Below are 20,036 nucleotides of genomic sequence, written 5' to 3' on the forward strand. Positions count from 1 at the left end.
ATTAAAAACAATATTAATAGTAGTTATTAAGATTGATGTGGATTGGAATTGGTAAAATGTGCTTGGAAAAAAAATATGATCAGAAAATCAACTTGCCTAATAATTCTGCACTCCCTGTAATAATACCTGTAATTATAACCTTCTCTCTGACTTCATTAGAGGCCTGTATATACCAACTTTGTCTCTTGATGAGGTCTCAGCCTTGGATGCACCTATACAGCAGCAGGAGATCTTGGCATCAATTAAATCTTTACAGTCTCGCAAGTCACCAGGCCCAGATGGTTTGCCGAATGAGTTTTATTTAACATTTTCTGATAAATGAACCCCCATCTTGGCCACATTGTACACAGACTCTCTTAACAGAGGGGTTCTTCCGGATAGTCTAAACCAGGCTTGCATTACATTGCTCCCAAAAAAGGATAAAGACCCCTTAGAATGTGGATCTTACAGGCTAATTTCACTTTTGAAGAGTGACTATAAAATCTTGGCCAAAGTCTTGGCCTGCCGTTTAGAGAGAGTTCTGCCCAACATTGTATCTCGTGACCAAACAGGTTTTGTTAAAAATTGGCGCTCTTTTTTTTAGTATTCGTCGTTTACTTAACATCATGTATACTCCTAGTGTAACTGAGTCTGAATGCCATCTCTCTATGGACGCAGAGAAGGCGTTCGATAGAGTGGAATGGGAGTATCTTTTTGAGGCTTTGCGTAGATTCGGGTTCGGCAGTTCCTTTTTATCGTGGGTGAGGCTTTTGTATGCCTGCCCTTCAGCTATGGTGCTCACCAACAACACTTAATCAAAACCATTCAGTTTATATCGCGGCACCCGTCACGGTTGTCCCCTCAGCCCCCTCCTTTTTGTGTTAGCAATTGAGCCATTAGCCATAGCTATAAGAAGTAATCAGTCTATTCGCGGCATCTTGAGGTGGGGCACTGAGCACAAATTGTCTCTTTATGCCGATGATCTCCTGCTGTTTGTCTCTAGGGCTGAAACGACTATTCCTCATATTATGGATCTTCTGACTAAATTTGGGGAGGTGTCAAGTTATAAACTGAACGTGCACAAGAGTGAATTACTCCCACTTAATCTAGCTGATTCTGTTTTAGCCAAAATTACTGCACCTTTTAAGATTGCTAAGTATAGTTTTGCCTGTCTTGGTATTTTTGTTACAATGAAATTTTGTGACCTTTTCAAAGAAAATTTCACTAAACTGCAATTGAAAATTCAACAGGAATTGTCTAAATGGTCACCTCTTTTCCTCACCCCAGTCAAGAGGGTGAATGTGGTCAAAATGTCTATACTACCTAGATACTTATACTTATTTCAAAGTCAATGTTTTTTTTAAGAGGCTTGATTCTATAGTTTCATCATTTATTTGGAATGGCAAAACGGCACGTTTGCGTAAAGAACATTTGCAGAAATTGAAACAAGATGGTGGTCTGGCTCTTCCAAATTTTCTCTATTATTACTGGGCTGCCAATCTATGTTGTTTGTCCTTGTGGGTGCATTACTCGGACAACAGTGGGTCTGCATGGGTGGAGATGGAGAGGCTCTCTTCTGACTCCCTGTCGCTGCCGGCTGTAATTGGTGCATCAATTCCGCTAGCTAAAAACCTGACAATTAGCAAACCCTATTGTTCAAAATTCTATTAAAATATGTGTTCAGTTTCGAAAACACTTTGGTCTTTTAAGGATGAGTTTGTTAACTCCAATAGCATCTAATAACTTTTTCCCGCCATCAATGCTGGATGCCATGTTTCGTGGGCGGCAGCGGAAAGGACTGAAATTATTTAATGATTTATTTTTAGACAACAAATTTGCATCCTTTCAGCAGTTATTTTATAAATACAATCTACCGGCTTCTAATTTTTTTAGATATTTACAGGTCCAGCACTTTATTTCAGGTTCCATCCCGGGGTTCCCTGACAAGCCTCCTAATAACGTGATAGATGATGTGATGATCTTTAACCCCACCAAAAAAAGGCTATTTAAACATTTCTCGGTTTGATTTCACGTTTAGACTCCCCTTCTATGTTTGCTATTAAGAAGTCCTGGGAGCAGGATCTACAAATTAGCATCAGTGAATCAGATTGGGGGATGTTTTGAGGAAGATTCATTCGTCTTATTGAGTTTAAAGTGGTTCATCGGGTACATCTTCATAAATCAAAACTAGCTAAGATTTATCCTCAACTTGACCCTACCTGTGATCGGTGTAAAACAGCAGAGGCCACTCTAATACACATGTTCTGGTTTTGTCCTAAACTACATTAATTTTGGGGAGGTATCTGTGAAGCACTGACTTGTGTACTTGAGTCAAAACAACATTGAATCCATTATTATTTCTTTTCGGGGTCAATACAAGGAGTTTAACATTGCCTGCTGGGGGTCTTAGGCTCATGGTTTTTTCAACTTTGTTGGCACGACGCTTGATCCTTTTGAAATGGAAGTTTTTGTTCTGAGGGGCTCAGAAAAAGAAAAAAACCAGGTTTGGAGGCCTTTCTTAAACTTTTTTGATCAACCATCTACAAAGGTGAAAGAGTAACTTATTTTTGTATAGTATATTCTGGCTGACTTTATCACTGTGGGTCTGTTCTTTTTGTTTATTTGTATTTTTGTTTGTGTGCAATTGACAGCGGGCACAGGGGATTGTGTTTTTGTGGAAGGGTTCCTATTTATTTTATTTTTATTTATTTATTTATTTATTTATTTATTTTTGTATGTATAAATTTAAAATTAAATAAATATATTAAACACTTTAATTGTAAAGATATAAGAATGACATTTCTTAAGTGCATTATTATCGTCTCGGTTACATAGGTAACCCTCGTTCCCTGAAGGAGGGAATGGAGACGTACGTCGGACAGACCGACGAATAGGAATCTCGCTAGAGAGGCCAATCTACTTCGAGTGTAACTAAACGAGCCAATGCACATTGGCATGCAATCATATGCATCAGCTGCTTACCTCGCAGCACGGGTATATAATGAGCAGCAGGTGCGTTGCATCTTCAGGTTTTCGCTGAGGAGCCGAACCGAGCAGGCGGCAGCATCAGCAGGACAACGCCTGTGGCGACGGGACGTACGTCTCCGTTCCCTCCTTCAGGGAACGAGGGTTACCTATGTAACCGAGACGTTCCCATTCAGTCGGTCACGTTCGACGTACGTCGGACAGACCGACGAATAGGAATCCCTACCAAAGCGCCACAGGAGCTGCCCTCTTCCAGCGCTCTGTCGTGAGCCACCTGAACCCCCTTGCCTAAGGACGGTGGGACCAGGCTCACGCAGAGAGGGTCGATCACTGTTGTTCCCAAAACCCACTCAGTGCGACAATTGGATAACGCTGGAAAGCGTAGCCTTACATGCGATAAGGAACGCTGCGGAAGCCATATCCTTCCCCGAAGGAGTTATATGGATAAGTACATATGGACTAACCTTGTAGGTTGTACAACATATGGAAGAACTGGGGTGACTCCACTCGATGAGAGATGGGTTCTCCCAGAGGGAAAGACACGGGCTTCGTTTAGGAGCAGCCGTGGAAAAAGCCATATGGGATCCCCGTAGGGTTACACATATGGAACCCAGCCTAAACCCGGTTCTCAAGGATACAACGGAGTATAGGCCTGGTGCCAGACGCTCCGCCACGTCGGCTGCCGAAGGGTAACCGGAGGACTCAACAGGGTCTGCCCGTAGGGACTCTCTGGAGAATAGAATGCGCATGTATCGCAGCAAGCCGACACTAAGCCGGGGCCTCTCCGTGCCTCTGACCTGAGGCGAGAACACGGGAGGAGACCGGCTCGACACGAAGGCTATAGTATCTAGCGAACGTGTTAGGTGTCGCCCAGCCCGCAGCTCTACAAATGTCTGTTAGCGAGGCGCCACGAGCCAGCGCCCAGGAGGATGCCACACCTCTCGTGGAGTGGGCATGCAACCTGAGCGGGCAGGGCACGCCCTGAGCTTGGTAAGCCAGGGCGATGGCATCTACTATCCAGTGGGCCATCCTCTGCTTGGAGACAGCCTTTCCCTTCTGCTGGCCTCCGTAACAGACAAAGAGCTGGTCTGAGGTCCTGAAGCTTCGAGTTCTGTCTAAGTACAGTCGCAAGGCGCGAACTGGACAGAGCAAAGCCAGGGCTGGGTCTGCCTCCTCCGAGGGCAGCGCTTGCAGGCTCACTACCTGGTCCCTGAAGGGAGTGGTAGGAACCTTGGGCACGAAGCCAGGCCGGGGTCTCAGTACCACGTGGCTGTCACCCGGCCCGAACTCTAGGCACGATTCGTCGACCGAAAATGACTGCAGGTCCCCTACCCTCTTGATGGAGGCCAATGCCACCAGCAGCAAAGTCTTCATAGAGAGAATATTTAAGTCTGCTGACAGCAAAGGCTCAAAGGAACCTGGTGACCAGGTCGTGCTGACCAACAGATTTGACATCTATGTGGTCGTGGTAAGCGGATATGGCAGCAGTATGGACTTTGAGGGTGGAGGGGGACAGCCTACGCTCCAACCCTTGCTGCAAGAAGGAAAGCACGACTCCGATCGAGCATCTTCGGGGGTCTTCTCGGCGAGAAGAACACCACTCAACGAACAAGTTCCACTTCGAGGCGTAAGCACCTGCTCCTCGTCCTCCCTGACTTTGCACAGGGTCTGTGCAAGTAGGCTCACTGGGGGAAACGCATATTTGCGCAGGCCCCGGGGCCAGCTGTGAGCCAGTGCATCTGTCCCGAGTGTTCCCTCGGTCAGAGAGTAAAACAACTGGCAGTGGGAGGATTCTGGTGAGGCAAACAGGTCTACCTGAGCCTCTCCGAACTCTCTCCAGATCAGCTGAACCACCTGGGGGTGGAGTCGCCACTCTCCGGGCAGTGCAGCTCGTGATAGCTCGTTGGCCACACGGTTGAGCACACCGGGGACATGAATGGCGCGAAGCGACCTCAGATGCTTCCGACTCCACAGGAGGAGATGGCGGGCGAGTTGCGACATGCGACGGGAGCGTAGACCACCTTGGCGGTTGATGTACGCAACGGTCGCAGTGTTGTCCGTACGGACCAGTACATGCTTGTCGCGAAGCAGGCCTTTGAGGCGGCTCAGCGCAAAGCGTACTGCCAGCAACTCGAGGCAATTGATGTGCCAATGCAGATGGGGTCCCGTCCAAACCCCGTCCAAACCCCTGACACTGCATGCCCGTTGTACGTGGCACCCCAGCCGGTGGCAGAAGCATCTGTGAACATCACAGCATGCCGGGACACCTGTTTTAGGGGCACTCCTGCCCGAAGAAACAAGGGGTCCGACCACGGGCTGAAGGTACGGCGGCACTCCTGAGTGATTGGCACCCGGAACGTGCCGCGTTGCCACGCCCATCTCGGGACTCGGCCGTGAAGCCAGTGCTGAAGCGGTCTCATATGAAGCAGACCGAGCGGTGTTACAGCCGCTGCAGCCGCCATATGCCCCAGGAGCCTCTGAAAAAACTGCAGTGGGACCGCTGTCCTGCCATTGAACGTATTCAGTTCAACACCGACCGAGCACGTTCCTCTGTGAGGCGTGCTACCCGTTCGACCGAATCCAACTCCATACCGAGAAAAGAGATCCTCTGCACTGGGGCGAGTTTGCTCTTCTCCCAGTTGACCTGAAGCCCCAACTGGCTGAGGTGCCTGAGCACTAAGTCCCTGTGTTCGCACAACTGATCCCGAGACTGTGCTAGAATGAGCCAGTCGTCCAGGTAGTTGAGAATGCGAACACCCTGTTCTCTCATGGGAACAAGGGCTCCCTCCACGACTTTCGTGAAGACGCGGGGAGACAGGGCCAGCCCGAAGGGTAAGACTCTGTACTGATATGCTCGACCTTCGAACGCGAATCTCAGGAATGGCCTGTGTCGCGGAAGAATCGAAACATGAAAGTACGCGTCCTTCAGGTCGATCGCTGCAAACCAATCTTGGGGACGGATGCACTCGAAAATGCGTTTCTGCGTAAGCATTTTGAACGGTAGCTTGTGAAGGCTCCGATTCAAAACTCGCAGGTCCAAGATCGGTCGTAACCCGCCGCTTTTCTTGGGTACAATGAAGTAGGGGCTGTAGAACCCTGACCTCAAATCGGCTGGAGGGACCGGCTCTATCGCGTCCTTCGCCAGTAGGACTGCGATCTCCGCACGCAGAACAGGGGCATCGACATCTTTCACTTAAGTGAAGAGGACGCCCCTGAACTTGGGGGGACGCCGGGCGAACTGAATCGCATAGCCGAGCCTGATGGTCCGGAGGAGCCAGCGAGACGGACTGGGGAGCGCTAGCCAGGCTCCCAGAGACAGCACCAGTAGCACCAAGGGGACCACCGGGGTACCCGCCGCGGGGCAGCGAGGTGGAACGCAGGGACGCGGCCCGGGAGGCTCTCTGTGTGAGGCGGCCCGAAGCGGGGTCACAGTGTGCTGTGCAACACTTACCTGCTTCCACGGGTGGACAGAGGGAGCAGTCGAGGATTTGCTTACCTGCTGCTCGCTGCTGTCCGCTGGCGACAGAAGAGGTGGATGAGAGTGGTGAGGTTCTAGCCCTCCCACTGCTCTCCGAGCCCTCTTCGGACCCGGAGATAAAGGAAACTGCTCTTTTATTGAAAATTTGGGTACCGCTGGTTGTTGAGCCAGCGGCGGAACAAAAGGAAACAACAAAAGATTCTCCACCCGGCCCTCCTCCGGGGGAAGGAGCGGTGCAGTCACCACCTCCTGAAGAGCAGTCCCCTCCATCTCCGGGTCGCCCGTCCTAGGGCCGCTTGGACTTGGCCTTGCCACCCTTTTTCTTGGGGGGTGGCTGGACGGGCTGGGCACCCCGCCCGCGACCGGCTCCACGGCGCCGCTTGGATGGAGGCTGCTGCTGCTGGGGTGCGGGAGCGGGGGCGGCTGCAGGGGGGCGCCCTCGGCGACGGGTAGTCTGAGGTGCCGCCGGCGGTGGAGGTGCAGCAGCTGACCGCCTCGGCAGGATGTGACTGATGGCCTCAGACTGCCTTTGTACAGCCGAGAACTGTTGGGCAAAGTTCTCGGCCGCGTCGCCGAAAAGGCCGGTCTGGGACACGGGGGAATTAAAAAACCTGACCTTGTCGGTATCCCTCATGTCCGCAAGACACAGCCAGAGATGGCGTTCCTGGACCACCATAGTGGACATCGCACGACCCACTGACCGCGCCGTAACCTTCGTCGCTCGAAGCGCGAGGTCCGTCGCGGCACGAAGTTCCTGGAGAACTTGTGGATCATGACCACCCTCGTGCAGGTCCCTCAGTGCCTTGGCCTGATGGACCTGCAACAACGCCATAGCGTGTAAGGCAGAGGCAGCTTCCCCACAGGCCTGATAAGCCTTGCCGGTAAGATCCGACGAGTACTTACAGGCCCGGGAAGGGAGAGACGGCTCCCCCCGCCAGGTGGAGTTAGGGCACAGTTGCATAGCAACGGCCCGCTCCACAGGGGGTATGCGCGTGTAACCCTTCGCTGCCCCGCCATCAAGGGTGGTGAAGGAAGGAGGACCCACCGACACGGTTTCGGGCAGTACAAGGTGCCGTCCACGTGCCTGTGAGCTCCTCATGCACCTCTGGGAAGAAGGGCACTGGGGTGGGGGGCTGAGAACCAGCCCTGGCCACCCCGAGATACCAGTCATCCAACCTCGAGGGTTCGGGACACGGTGGAGGACTCCACACGAGCCCGACCCTGTTGGCGGCCCGGGAAAGCATAGCCATCATTTCCGGGTCCGTGTCGGGCACAGCTGTCACCCCCGAAGGAGGCAACTGCGCCGACTCATCCTCCCCAGAAGTATCAGGCTCACCCTCCGATGCAGCGATCGACATCCGGTCGTCTGGGGGAGCTCCGAAGGAAACGGATGGTACACACCTCTGGGGTGGTCCACCACGTTCCGCGGGCAGCTCTACTGGCTGCGGAGCGCACGAGGGGGGAGGGTTCCTAGGGGGTTGGTTCCCCGAAGGAAGCACGCTCACCGTTATCCTCAAGTCACCAGCCCCGCCGCTCGCAGCAACCCTCTGAGGAGGATTGGAGCGAGGCGTCGGGACCGGGACTCCACCCCTTTGCAGAAAGTGGAGTCTCGACCGCAACTCCGCGATGGTCATCATCCCACAATGGGTACATGACTCATCCACAAACGCTGCCTCAGCGTGCCTTAAGCCCAAGCCGACATCTTTAAAAAGACACGAACTACTCGTGTTAGCTCTTTCAAGGACTGACTCTTTTAGGTGCTGAAGCACGCAGGGGAATAGCCGCTGCAGCACAGACAGGGAATGTGCAGCCTGTCGTGTGCACTCTCCTTGAAGGCGCTCCTCTTACCAACTGTAACAACAGCTTTTTAGCGCTCTTGGCACACCGTTTCACCAGCCGTGAGAACGGCCTTCACGCTGATTACAGCTTTGCTCAATCAAACAAAAGGCAAAAATAAAAACAAAAGGAGAATCGGCCCCGCTGCTGCGCTGTCCGCCTGCACCTCGCAACAAAGAGACGTCTTGAAGAGAGACTCGTTCACCACACTCCCTTTCAGTAGCTGTCTTCATGGAAGGTTTGGCTCCGAAGCGAAAAGCTGAAGATGCAACGCACCTGCTGCTCATTATATACCCGCGCTGCGAGGTAAGCAGCTGATGCATATGATTGCATGCCAATGTGCATTGGCTCGTTTAGTTACACTCGAAGTAGATTGGCCTCTCTAGCGAGATTCCTATTCGTCGGTCTGTCCGACGTACGTCGAACGTGACCGACTGAATGGGAACATTGGTTGCTTGTGTTTTCTCTCCATCAGATTCCCATTAGTTCACTCTGGATCTGAACACAACACATAAACGCCTCCATTTGTCTGAGGGGAACAGAGTGATTACTGACACTGTCCAGTCGTATCCTGACCATCCAGACAGATTTGAAGGATATAATACTCAGGTGTTGTGTAGAGAGAGTGTGTGTGGACGCTGTTACTGGGAGATTGAGTGGAGTGGGAAAGATGTGTTAATATCAGTGTCATATAAGAGCATCAGGAGGAAGGATTCGGGTAATAAGTGTTTGTTTGGACATAATGATCATTCCTGGAGTTTGTTCTGCTCTTCCTCCAGATACTCATTCATACACAAAAAAATATGGACTGAACTCATTGTAAAGTCCATCAGCAGTAGAATAGGAGTGTATGTGGATCACAGTGCAGGAACTCTGTCCTTCTACAGCATCTCTGGAGACACAATGAGCCTCATCCACACAGTCTAGACCACATTCACTCAACCGCTCTATCCTGGGTTTCATGTTAGTACTGGAACATCAGTGAAACTGTGTTGATGAATCAGACTGTAGATTCTATGGGATGAAATTAGACTCAAACTGATTGTATGATCGAATGCATGCACAATTATCCACATACTTGATAAATTTTGCACAAATGTTTTACGATGCACAACCAAATGCCTTTCAACTTATGTGTGCAAAAAGCAGAATTAAATGAATGTGCATCAATTTTTGTACAAAAAGAGACACTTTTGTGAATACCAATGTTAGTGCATCATCATTTGTGCATGCAATAAAAATGTGCATTTGTAGATCAGGTGACATATATGCATTCATTGACGTTGTTTCTGAGTTAATCACATTTATTCATTTGGATTTTGAGACTTTCTTTTTGCGGTTTTCAAGGATTTCACAACCCACACACGAACAACTACCAATGAATTAGTATGGTGCTAAATATTAATGTGTGCACAACTACCCATTTATTTGACAAATTCACAAATGTGCGTTAGAATGTAGTCAGAATTGGTTTGTGCAATGAGAAAGATCTGAATTTGTGGAGCAGTTGACACATGTCCATTCATTGACTAGTTTCTGAGTCGATCTTACTTGATTCATTTGGATTTTGAGACTTTCATTTTGTGCGGTTAGCATTGCTTGATTTGTCCGATGAGCATTGCACACACAACAGCATCACAATCAAGTGTTCTTCCCCATATAAGACAAAAATTGGTTTAAGAAAATGAAATTGCAGCACCAAATTCAAAGTACACACCTCCTGAGGCCCGAGAGTTTGCCTGGTGTGCATTTTATAATTATTCTTGCTATAATTATTCTTGCTATTTGCTATGTAGGACCTAATAAGTATAATACCTAAAATTTGTATTTGTACAGGAAGTAGTTTTTGCAGAAAAATATCTCCTCATGTGAGGACTGTGGGTCTATCATAACTTTTTGAAATATTATTTGCTGTTGGGGCCAGAAGGTCCTAATTAGTCAAAATTCAAAATGTCAGTTTAATACAATAAGTAGTTCTCTCAAAAATGAATGTCCTCATATGAGTACAGTGGGTCTATCTTACTGTATGACACACATAGACTCCATTGGTACAAAAAGTTAATTTGACACATTTTCACAGTTTATTTGAAAATGTAAACATCAGAGTGTAAAGCCTACATAAAATGTAAACAGCCTGAAACATGGCTAAAATGTAAACAGCCTGAAACAAGGGTAATAAAACTGCTGAATTCAATTGTTACAGTTTGCACTTTAGCTGAGCAGCCTTTGAACTGTGGCTTTTTTTTCTAACTAGCTGCCTTTATCTTTCCAGCCTGTCTGGAATAGCCCCTATTGGCCGGTGTGAAATGCTACAAAGCATTTTCGTTTACTTTGCAAGCACAGATGCACATTGCATGTCATGCATCGCACACGGGATTTCCCAGTGCAGCCTTGTGCTCTGCAACACATGGGGTTTTTCAAGGCCACCATCTCCGGGAGATGAGCAGCACTGGAACAGACTGAGATATGGGGGATTGGAGCGACCCAAGTTTTTTTGCCTGGTGGTGGAAGGTGTCCGTTCTCATTCTCTTCTTCTGTGACATGAGCACCTTCATGAAGAACATCACACTTGCTGAGGAATACCTGAGCCACTACCATGCGAAACTCAAGAAACTTCATGATAGATTTCCTTGGGGTGCCATTTTCCTGGTTATCTCTGCGATGCAGCAGCCAGCTGTTGGCAAGGGCAAGATCCATGAAATGCATCAGCATGCGAATTGTCCGCTTCTTCGTCCGCACAGACATTCGGTAGTAGCTAATCTTTCTATCTGACATGTCTACACCTTCCATCTTTGAGTTGTATTCGCGCACAATGCTTGGTCTTGTCCCGGTCACATACTTTTTTCCCTTCTTGGACCACCGCTGGCAAGTATCTTCTGGCTGCTCTGAGTGAACAGTGGAGAGCATCACAACTGGCTTGTTGTCATACCATTTGACCACGCATAGTTTCCCATCTGCCCTGGTTACTGTGGAGACGGCACCTCTCCCTTGGTGTTTCAGGGTTTTGTCATCTGGTAACTTGTTCATTGCTTGTTTGACTCGGCCCTTCATCATTTTACCAGTAAGATAAATATCATCCTTCAGCATGTGGTTAGCTGCTTGTATGGTGGTAAAGAATCGATCACAATACACTTGTGTGCCAGCAGTGAGGGTTTCGGAAAGATGTTTGATGACTAGTGTTCCTAGACCCAATCCATCTGAGTCCTTAACCCTCGAAGCCAAGGTTTTTGAACCTTGATAGATTTCAAAGTCTAGCAATAGTCCATCCACAGATGCCAGCACAAAGTTCTTCATTCCCACTGGATTTGGCTTTAGTGGCACGTATTGTTGGAATGGACAGGCCCCTGTAAACAGGATCATCTGTTCGTCTATTGAGACGCATTCTGGACGAACCTGAAGGCGGCAGCCGGTAAGTATACGGTCCATAAAAGGCCTCACCTTCCAGAATTTGTTGGTTTCCCTCTTATCTTCTGGTACATCATAGTCAATAACTACTTTCAGATGGCTCCTAAGTTTGAAGAAGCGATCATGTGACGTGTTACTAATGGCGGGGATTTGTAGGGCATTGGACCAAAACATCCTTATCTGTGGATAAGGCACGCAAGACAAAGATTGCTGCTCCAAAAAAGTGATAAATCCCATCTACCGAAGTTGAGAGATCTCCCACTGTTACCCAGTGATATGGCATTTGTGCAGTCAGCAATGAGTGTCATCAGGTCTAAGTCAATGTACTGCTCCACATAATTCAGTGGCTGCCAACCTGTTATTCTTTCAGTCCATCATCTCCATCATGAAACTGGACCAAATTTGGTCTAAATGGAGCAGACCTCCAGCGTTCCCCACGTCCAGCATTCCTTGGTTCTGGTCTGGGCTCTCCATGTCTCTGATCGTCCTCATGCAGCTCATCATTCTCAATATGCTGTTGTTTACGTCCACGTCTGTGCACTTGTGGATGATTTGGCTGACTTTCATTCTCAGAGTCAGTATCTTCAGCTGCATCAGGTGGTGTGTACTCTTCACCGGAATCATCTCCTGATGAATCAGGTGGCGAAAAATCAGGATGCTCATCCATGAGGTCAACATCTTGTAAAATGACTTCGTCCACAGCAGGATCATTATCTTTCCCATCTGAGAGGTCCTCCACCTCAGAGTTGTTTGCAATTGCCATGAGCAATTGTTATGCTCTTGACAATGAAAGTTTTGCTGTAATAACATAAAAAAAAATTAGAGATCCAGCTGGGGTTTGAGTAGGCCTATCTGCCGATATCCGATATTTACTAGAATGATTTACCAGGATTCTAGCATGATTCACCTTGATAAACCATATTGTAGTATTATTTACTATGATTTACCATGATTTACTCTGCTCACACACACACACACACACACACAGACAAATGTTGTTTTTTCAATGCGATCCATCTAAATATTCCCATGTTTAGCTAACCACATGGTAGAAAAAATAACGTTATATAGTCCCAATGTCCTCAAACGAGTGCTTCACATTTACTGATGTCCTAGAGTGGTACTATTTCTAAAATATGTCAAATTTTAATCCCCATATGATGATAGAGACAGTATTGTACATAAATACATTTGTTTCATTCATATAATTTGAATAGATTTTTTACCTGGGTCATTTTTCTTTCAGGAACTGGGGTAGAAGTTTTTTGCTGAAATTCCAGCCATTTTGTTCTCACTGACAGTGGTGAAATGTTGTGATATCACCACAAGATGGTGTGGGCAGTGTCCCTAAATGTGGCCAACAGGTCTAAGATTTACAAAACTGACTATCATTATGTCAAGAGGCAAAAATGTAATGTTTTCATATGAGGTCGCAGGGTCTCAATAGCCAAGCTTACCTTGTACAGACAAGCAGAAAATGGGAGAAAAACAGACAAGATGTGATATATGTAGACAAGATCCTAGAATAATGCAACACACAGTTTCACATTAAGGGCATGCATTTTCCTCCCTTAGACAAAATTTCACAGTTGCATTCATATTCTAGGCTTATTTTATCTGACTGCACATATATGCTATATTATGCTTGTAGAGATTGTATACAAGCTTTGGAATTTGGAATCTGTTTTTAAATGTTAAAAGTCAAAAGTTAGACATTTGTTTTCCCATGCTACTCTTCAATAGAGTCGGCAGTCTTACAAAGATACCATTAGCATGATTAATGTTAAAGTCCCTGTGAACCTGAAGTTGCAAACCACTTTTCTCCAGTGTTGTGACATATTTTCAAGTGAAATGGAATATTGAAAAGAGGGCAGAGTTTTACTTTAGCGCTCCTCCTCTCCATCTCTCGCTCATAGCAGACGAACTTTTGGAGGGGAGTGGTTTAAACAACTCCAAAAAAAGGATTGCAATCTTAACTTATTACAAACCAGTTACACTTTGTTTCTTTCATTCATTTACAAAAGTTCTTGTTGAGAATTTACAGAGGTTTAGCTCTAGTCTCCAGGCTATTAAATGTTTCATTCTGAAGTAGACACTGACCAAACAAAATAATATAACAAAATTACAATATGAATCATTAACCATTTCCATGATTTTCCTACAAAATAACTTTTCATTTGCTTTCTCCTACTCTCTCTCATACAAATGCACACACATACAATAAAAACCCTGTTCGGACGAGATTCGTTTTACATGGGGAGGTGGGGTAAAGTAATTATTACCAGAGCTTCTGTGATTTTAGTCCCTTCCGAATGTGTCATCTCAGTAATCATTACGGACAATGTCAGTGAAGATTACGGCGACTTTTACCTTCTGTAAAAAGGTCCAGAAAAATTACCTCAGGTAATAATAATCCGGTTCAAATAGACCCGCTGTAAATATGTACAGTAAAATTCCACCATTTTCTGTTTAAATGTAGTTTTCTGCGCATTTTTCAAGCATGGAAGCACTTGAAGACACTCATTTGTGTTGTAGGTGGCGGGACATGTCTGGGGCAAACCTCAGGTATTTTCCACATACCATTCACAGTAAAAAAGAACAAAACTAAAAACTAATTTTATCTTTAGCTAAGTGCCTATTACCATCATAATTCAATCAGAATTTAATTAATAAATTGGACCTAACTGTTATTTATGGTTTATTTATTTAGATTATATGTGTTTGTGCACATGGTATCAGGAAGCAATATATACCCACATGATGACAGGGAAGTGACGGCAGTGTGTAATTCGAGTTACGATGTCTTGTCCCGTGCGAATTGGCCAATTTTATAACAGACGTAAAATAGAAAGAGAATAAATACATTAATTAATTTGCATGTCTCAAGTATTATGCAAAGTTATTATTTACATGAAAATTTACATAATCATTAAAACTTACACTTACAAGGGCCAGAAAGGTCAAAACTGCTGTGGGCTTTAGTGTGGGTTTGTCCTGCAGTGCCCACACTGTCCCACACGAACCCACACCTGCCCACGGTGGGCCGCACGGGTGTATTTGCTGGCTGTGCATGAAAGATCTTCTCAAAACTGACTTCAGACTGGATTCTGAGGCAGAATGACCATCTAATGATCTACAACGAAACAGACAGGGCTTTGATGATAACCTAAAACAATATTTCATTATTACAATATTAATTTCCTGCAAGAAATCAAGTGAAAGAAAATTGGGGAAAAAAAACATACATTTATGCAACTTTCAGGTGCAATTACAAATCATAATCGTAAATATGTGCTAACAGCCCTGTACTGCTGTGTGTGAATTACTAACCTGATATAAGGACAATGGAAGTGACTAATATAGACAAACAAACGTGTGTGTGTGTGCGTGCGCGCACGTGTCCGTGTAATAGAGAGTGAATGTATGTATGTGTGTTTACTGATTAACTGTGACACTGTGTGTTTCTTTTTTAGTGTGGATCATGGAGGAGAGATCAGGATTACAGCAGGAGTATGCAAATGTATACACACACTCGTCATAGGTTTTTATACTGTTGAAACTGTATCTCATTTAGGACAAAGGCTGCATTTACACTGCAAGTCTTAATGCACAGATACGATCTATTGACCATATCTGATTTTTTGGCCAGCATGTTTATATTCACTTTAGACGCAACTAAATGAATGGATATAGACCAGAAAATAAAGGTAATTTGCATTTGATAATTTATCTACAATTATTAGTTTTACAATTCCATACTTTTTTATGAATTCGAGCGAGCTAGGGAGAACACGCGAGAGAGAGAGTGGCTACAGTGGCTACGTTTACATGCACCAAAATAATCCATTTGTAATCGGATTGATAAACATTCATGTAAACACCTTAATCGATCCGTTTGGAAGGGGTGGTTTATTCCTTTTCTAATCCGATCCAATAGCAAAAAATGACCATGTAAATGCTTAAATCCGACTACTTTATCAAGTGTATTCAGAAGTCTCTGGAGCACATGCTGACACGCATTACACAGTGCGCAAGTTCATGTTCACATCTTTAATTGTAAAGATGTATGCCAACAGGCAGTGGCGTATGTATCCCTTTGTCATAATATTGTAAATCTTTCCATTTTAAAAGGAGAATGGTAGGATGGTAGGATTCTTTCTTCCCCGCCCCCAGGAACGATCATAAATAGCCCAATCAATGCCAAACCCCATAATATTTCTATTATTAGCATAACTACTAATGATATTACAGTGTTGACAGAAGCATATGAGGAGAGACGAAGGGAAAGAAAAGTAAAGGAAAATATCAAACACCCCTTAAAGTCAATGTAATTCTGAGATATAACTCCCCCTTATCCTCTTGTTGTATTTGATATTTTCGCATGTTTTGTTTTATTGTGTAGTTTGTCTGTCTGTGTATATATATATATATATATATATATATATATATATATTTATATTTGTTACGGTTGCTGGTGTAGAGAGATGAGGCAGATACGGATTTCCACAATATAGATACTTCTTTAATAGATACAGGGCAGGAACACCAAACATACACATAACTTAAACAGAGAACGGACAAGGAGTGCAGGGAGTGAGTGCATTATAAAGGGAGTGCAGATAATAGAGTCCAGGTGCAGGTGATCCGTGATGATGGGGGGCTGACGAGGGAAGTGAGTGCAGGTGTGGAGAACAGGTGGATCATGGGATATGGAGTCCAGGGAAACACGGGATCTGTGACATATATGTTGTAAGTTTATAATTAAAATAAATAAATAAATAAATAAAAAATAAAAGGAGAGGGGGAGCCGATGGATATCCGCTTGTTAAGTAATGACGTAAGGAACGCCGTTTCCGGGTCCAAGCCTCGACTCGTTTCACTTGAGAATGCAAATGACGGCCGTTTATGAGCGCTATTTATTCATAATTGTCACGATCACCTGTGAGAGTGCCCTTCAGCCATTAGAGGGCACTCCGTCCCGTACTGTCATTTCCACCTGTCTCATGGACTACATTCCCCATACACACTTCCCGGACTAATCAGCACTCATCATTGCACCCAGCTGTTGTGTATTTGGTCATTAGTGTCTGTCTATTTAGTTTGAGTGTTTACTGTCTGTAAGTGTGGTTCATTGTTGAATGTCACCCTCCTGTTTGGTTCTCTGGTTTTCATGTTTACTGTTTTCCCGTTTTGGTTTTCGTGTTTCCTGTTTCTTATTAAATTATTGCTGCTATTGGATCTACCTTCTGTCTTTCTTCGTGCCGTGACAGAATGAACCAACAACCTAGATCCAGCGGAATGGATAGTCGGATCCGCTCCCCAGCCTCCATCAGAGAGCGGATGGTTCGTGTTCGGGCAGTGATGGCGCTGCGCCAGGAGGAAAGAGAGGTTGGGCAGTTTGCGCGTTTATTCTGGACGATGGCAGAGGGACTGCGATACAACGACGAGGCACTTAAAGACATTTTTAATGCAGGCCTTGATGACCCTTTGCATCGGTGTGAGATGGAGGGGCTCCAGACCCTGGACTTTTGGGGCTTTGTCCACCATCTCTCTCACAGAGGCCGTTCAGCTACTCACCCTCACCCAGAGCCCGCTCCAGCCAGTGAGTCCACTCAAGAGCCCGCTCCAGTCAGTGAGTCCATTTTGGGTGAGCCACCGCCTCACCCTCGTAAGCAGAGGAGAATTAGGAAGAGGGCCTCTTCCGTCATTCAAGGTCCTTCGACTATAGAGACTGTTCATGCTTCACCGAAGCACTTTGACCTGCCGGCGCCACCTAAGCGCCTTGCCCTGCCGGCGCCACCGAAGCGCCCTGCCCTGCCGGCGCCACCGAAGCGCCCTGCCCTGTCAGCGCCAACGAAGCGCCTTGCCCTGTCGGCGCCCTCAGAGCCTGCCGTCGCGATCACGCCCTCAGAGCCTGCCGTCGCGATCACCTGTGAGAGTGCCCTTCAGCCATTAGAGGGCACTCCGTCCCGGACTGTCATTTCCACCTGTCTCATGGACTACATTCCCCATACACACTTCCCGGACTAATCAGCACTGATCATTGCACCCAGCTGTTGTGTATTTGGTCATTAGTGTCTGTCTATTTAGTTTGAGTGTTTGCTGTCTGTAGGTGTGGTTCATTGTTGAATGTCACCCTCCTGTTTGGTTCTCTGGTTTTCATGTTTACTGTTTTCCCGTTTTGGTTTTCGTGTTTCCTGTTTCTTGTTTTATGTTTGGACTGTTGTTTATGGATTCTGACCCCTGCCTGTATCTTGGACTACGTTTTGGAATTGCCCTTATTAAATTATTGCTGCTATTGGATCTACCTTCTGTCTTTCTTCGTGCCGTGACAATAATAAACAAACATTTTCAAAAGTTAAACATTTTAAATACTTGCAGTCTACACAACATTCTCTGTGCTCACAGCGTCACAGACATTAATATTTTAATGATTTATAAAAGATGAATCATTGTCTGGCCATCTGGGATTTGTCTGGCCATCTGAGATAAAGGTTATAATTATATATTTTTTGTAGTATTACACCACATCGTGTGTGTATATTAGCACCATTTGTTGTTTTCTTGTGGTATGAAATAGAGCGTTTGGACCCGGAAGCGCTGCCGCGTGACGTCAGACTTAAAAACCGGATTACACAAGAAGCAACGTACAACTTTGAGCAAGAGTTTTTCAACTTCGTGCATGTATGCTGGTGAAAAAGTCTCAACATTGGTCAGTATTCACTACAGAAATTGAAAGTAAAAAGCGACGGAGATGTCTGACGCTGCATAAACGGAGCAAATTCTCTCGGAGACTCAACATAATATGCAGATAACGGTATTAATTTATTACATTATTTCTCGTTGCAGTACATAGGCTAGTGAAACGCACGCAATTTCTTTCTAGAAAAATAGATAACATTAGACATAGTTATCTATAGACAAGTTCCCACCTCAATAATAAAGCTTTGATTTTTAGTGCAACCGCATACAAGCACGGCTGCTTCACAATACACCCTTAAAGCTACCTTTTAGTGAGCAAACATATTGCCCTCACCGTGTGATGGCTTGGAATTCCAATGGGAATCGGATATGCGTGTTCAGACGTAGATTGCATGTCCAGGGATTGGATATGTATCAGATTTAAGCGTTTTTAACCCAAGCCGTCAAACTGACTTCATCAAAAGCCCTATTCGGACAGGACTAGTTTTCCAAACGACATTTGAGTAACAATTCTTATCAACCTACGTCTGTGATTTTATGTACGGATTCGGACGGGACTAACATCTCCGTGTTTATTACAGAGGTAGGAGTGTCTGTGTTTTACATGTGGGCATTTCAGAAGATCACGTGTTCAGAATGCACTTTGAAATATAAAGTAAAATGTCCTAACACATTTAGTGTTTTGTAAACATTTTATAAAAATTGTAGTGTGAAAAAACTAAACATACATTTATCATCATGATTTAATAGAACTGGGTTCTTATAATAAACCCACTGGAATAAAAAGTTTTAACTTATATAATTTACACGTTATGTAATTAAGTGCAGAAATTAAAGTAATCTTACCTGAATCTTACCACATAGTTTCACTCTTATGTCAAGTGTTACGGAGGGACTGCAATGAGAGGCATGCGGATCCATATGCAAAGCTTTATTCTAAAACATAGTCAAAAACAGGCAAGGGTGTGACAATGGCCTCCAGGTATTTGAGGGCAGACAGAAGAGTAATCCAGGGACGAGCATGGTCATTCTGTGGAGAGCAATATCCAGGAGGGCTAGGCTAAAGGATAATCCAGACTATGATAAGAACTATAAACTCAGACAAGGACTGGGAACTGGTTCTGTAAAGTAGCTCCACTAAACAGCATAAACACTAAAAAATACTCGGCAGTGAGAGAGAGAAAGTCCATGGCTTATGTAGTAGGGTGTGTAATTGGCTACAGCCGTGTGTGTAATCAGTGCAATGAATGATGGGAAATGTAGTTCGGGTGAAGTGCAAAACAAAAAGGTAACACTTTAGAATACTGATCCTTCATTAAGGAATAACTACACAGGAACAAATGAGTAATGCATTATTAACACTATAGTAACTGCTATTAACTAACAATAAACTCTGATTAATGAATTAGTAAGTAATAGTGCTCAGTTGAAAGTAGCTAACTATTAACTAATCAGTAACTACTGTTTTTTCATACCTCCCAGAGAACTACTACGTGTTCGTAATTAATGAGAATAATGCATAATGTATAATTAATTCTAAAGTAAAGGTCATGGTAACCCATTAGTAATGACTGAAATATTACCAAATACTTAAGAAGGAATTACTAATTATTTGGATCAGTATTCTAAAGTGAAAAGCATGATAACTCTC

At 45.2% G+C, this 20,036-nt stretch overlaps 2 pseudogenes; one reads left to right on the forward strand and one right to left on the reverse strand.

Moving 5' to 3' along the window:
• LOC137024935 (NACHT, LRR and PYD domains-containing protein 12-like) overlaps positions 1-9,274 on the forward strand; it is a 45,232-nt pseudogene extending 35,958 nt beyond the window's left edge.
• A 1,270-nt stretch (positions 9,275-10,544) lies between these two features.
• On the reverse strand, positions 10,545-19,634 carry LOC137024930 (piggyBac transposable element-derived protein 3-like; annotated as a pseudogene).
• Positions 19,635-20,036: the final 402 nt, after the last annotated feature.

This window comes from Chanodichthys erythropterus, chromosome 8 (assembly GCF_024489055.1).
Source record: "Chanodichthys erythropterus isolate Z2021 chromosome 8, ASM2448905v1, whole genome shotgun sequence".
NCBI lineage: Eukaryota > Metazoa > Chordata > Actinopteri > Cypriniformes > Xenocyprididae > Chanodichthys > Chanodichthys erythropterus.